Source organism: Carassius auratus, unplaced genomic scaffold (assembly GCF_003368295.1).
Source record: "Carassius auratus strain Wakin unplaced genomic scaffold, ASM336829v1 scaf_tig00215112, whole genome shotgun sequence".
NCBI lineage: Eukaryota > Metazoa > Chordata > Actinopteri > Cypriniformes > Cyprinidae > Carassius > Carassius auratus.
Genome location: NW_020527941.1, coordinates 122,501 through 125,000, shown reverse-complemented (window position 1 = coordinate 125,000; position 2,500 = coordinate 122,501). Strand labels below are relative to the sequence as shown.

At 41.1% G+C, this 2,500-nt stretch overlaps 5 non-coding genes across 5 annotated transcripts in view; all 5 read left to right on the top strand.

The window, feature by feature from the left end:
• The window catches only part of LOC113093740 (5S ribosomal RNA), a 119-nt gene extending 5 nt beyond the window's left edge, over positions 1–114 (top strand). Inside the window, exon 1 of the ribosomal RNA XR_003287883.1 lies at positions 1–114. This exon is cut by the window's left edge and continues 5 nt beyond it. This is a non-coding gene — a ribosomal RNA (5S ribosomal RNA).
• Positions 115–629: 515 nt separating this feature from the next.
• Positions 630–748, top strand: LOC113093689 (5S ribosomal RNA). The gene has a single exon (XR_003287838.1). It is a non-coding gene; the product is annotated as a 5S ribosomal RNA (ribosomal RNA).
• Positions 749–1,129: 381 nt separating this feature from the next.
• Positions 1,130–1,248, top strand: LOC113093662 (5S ribosomal RNA). Its single transcript, XR_003287811.1, has one exon. It is a non-coding gene; the product is annotated as a 5S ribosomal RNA (ribosomal RNA).
• A 358-nt stretch (positions 1,249–1,606) lies between these two features.
• LOC113093614 (5S ribosomal RNA) lies at positions 1,607–1,725 on the top strand. Its single transcript, XR_003287766.1, has one exon. It is a non-coding gene; the product is annotated as a 5S ribosomal RNA (ribosomal RNA).
• A 476-nt stretch (positions 1,726–2,201) lies between these two features.
• On the top strand, positions 2,202–2,320 carry LOC113093670 (5S ribosomal RNA). Its single transcript, XR_003287819.1, has one exon. It is a non-coding gene; the product is annotated as a 5S ribosomal RNA (ribosomal RNA).
• The last annotated feature ends 180 nt before the right edge of the window (positions 2,321–2,500 follow it).

The following is a 2,500-nucleotide window of genomic DNA, read 5'->3' as shown; positions in this document are numbered from 1 at the left end:
CGGCCATACCAACCTGGCTATGCCCGATCTCGTCTGATCTCGGAAGCTAAGCAGGTTTGGGCCTGGTTAGTACTTGGATGGGAGACCGCCTGGGAATACCAGGTGCTGTAAGCTTTTTGGAAATTTTTCACTTAGTATATAATAATTTTGCCAAAAAATAGAGTCAATGCCGGATCTCTGAATCTTAGCAGGTTTGGGCCTGGTTAGTACATGGATGGGAGACTGCCTGTTAATACCAGGTGCTGTAAGCTTTTTGGACATTTTTCACTTAGTATATAATAATTTTGCCAAAAAATAGAGTCAATGCCCGATCTCTGAATATTTGCAGCTTTGGGCGTGGTTAGTACATGGATGGGAGACTGCCTGGGAATACCAGGTGCTTTAATCTTTTTGGAAAATTTCACGAATTATATAATAATCTTTCATTAAAAAAAAAAAAAAAAAAAAAAAAAAAGAGTCAATGCCCGATCTCTGAATCTTAGCAGGTTTAGGTCTGGTTAGTACTTTGATGAGAGACTGCCTAGGAATACCAGGTGCTTTAAGCTTTTGGGTTTTCTTTCCTACTTATATAATGTACTGGCGATAAGATTGGCTGGTCTTTAAATAGCCCTCTCTTTGCAGCAGACTTCGCTTACGGCCATACCAACCTGGCTATGCCCGATCTCGTCTGATCTCCGAAGCTAAGCAGGTTTGGGCTTGGTTAGTACTTGGATGGGAGACCGCCTGGGAATATCAGGTGCTGTAAGCTTTTTGGACATTTTTCACTTAGTATATAATAATTTTGCCAAAAAATAGAGTCAATGCCTAATCTCTGAATATTAGCAGGTTTGGGCCTGGTTAGTACATGGATGGGAGACTGCCTGGGAATACCAGGTGCTTTAATCTTTTTGGAAAATTTCACGAATTATGTAATAATCTTTCATTAATAAAAAAAAAAAAAAAAAAAAAAAAAAAGAGTCAATGCCCGATCTCTGAATCTTAGCAGGTTTAGGTCTGGTTAGTACTTTGATGAGAGACTTTCTAGGAATACCAGGTGCTTTAAGCTTTTGGGCTTTCTTTCCTACTTATATAATGTACTGGCGATAAGATTGGCTGCTCTTTAAATAGCCCTCTCTTTGCAGCAGACTTCGCTTACCGCCATACCAACCTGGCTATGCCCGATCTCGTCTGATCTCGGAAGCTAAGCAGGTTTGGGCCTGGTTAGTACTTGGATGGGAGACCGCCTGGGAATACCAGGTGCTGTAAGTTTTTTGGAAATTTTTCACTTAGTATATAATAATTTTGCCAAAAAATAGAGTCAATGCCGGATCTCTGAATCTTAGCAGGTTTGGGCCTGGTTAGTACATGGATGGGAGACTGCCTGTTAATACCAGGTGCTGTAAGCTTTTTGGAAATTTTTCACTTAGTATATAATAATTTTGCCATAAAATAGAGTCAATGCCCGATCTCTGAATCTTAGCAGGTTTAGGTCTGGTTAGTACTTTGATGAGAGACTGCCTAGGAATACCAGGTGCTTTAAGCTTTTGGGCTTTCTTTCCTACTTATATAATGTACTGGCGATAAGATTGGCTGCTCTTTAAATAGCCCTATCTTTGCAGCAGACTTCGCTTATGGCCATACCAACCTGGCTATGCCCGATCTCGTCTGATCTCGGAAGCTAAGCAGGTTTGGGCCTGGTTAGTACTTGGATGGGAGACCCCCTGGGAAAACCAGGTGCTGTAAGCTATTTGGACATTTTTCACTTAGTTTATAATAATTTTTCCAAAAAATAGTCAATGCCCGATCTCTGAATCTTAGCAGGTTTAGGTCTGGTTAGTACTTTGATGAGAGACTGCCTAGGAATACCAGGTGCTTTAAGCTTTTGGTTTTTCTTTCCTACTTTCCTACTAGAGTCAATGCCCGATCTCTGAATCTTAGCAGGTTTGGGCCTGGTTAGTACTTGGATGGGAGACCGCCTGGGAATACCAGGTGCTGTAAGCTTTTTGGACATTTTTCACTTAGTATATAATAATTTTGCCAAAAAATAGAGTCAATGCCCGATCTCTGAATCTTAGCAGGTTTAGGTCTGGTTAGTACTTTGATGAGAGACTGCCTAGGAATACCAGGTGCTTTAAGCTTTTGGGCTTTCTTTCCTACTTATATAATGTACTGGCGATAAGATTGGCTGCTCTTTAAATAGCCCTCTCTTTGCAGCAGACTTAGCTTACCGCCATACCAACCTGGCTATGCCCGATCTCGTCTGATCTCGGAAGCTAAGCAGGTTTGGGCCTGGTTAGTACTTGGATGGGAGACCGCCTGGGAATACCAGGTACTGTAAGCTTTTTGGACATTTTTCACTTAGTTTATAATAATTTTGCCAAAAAATAGAGTCAATGCCCGATTTCTGAATCTTAGCAGGTTTAGGTCTGGTTAGTACTTTGATGAGAGACTGCCTAGGAATACCAGGTGCTTTAAGCTTTTGGGTTTTCTTTCCTACTTATATAATGTACTGGCGATAAGA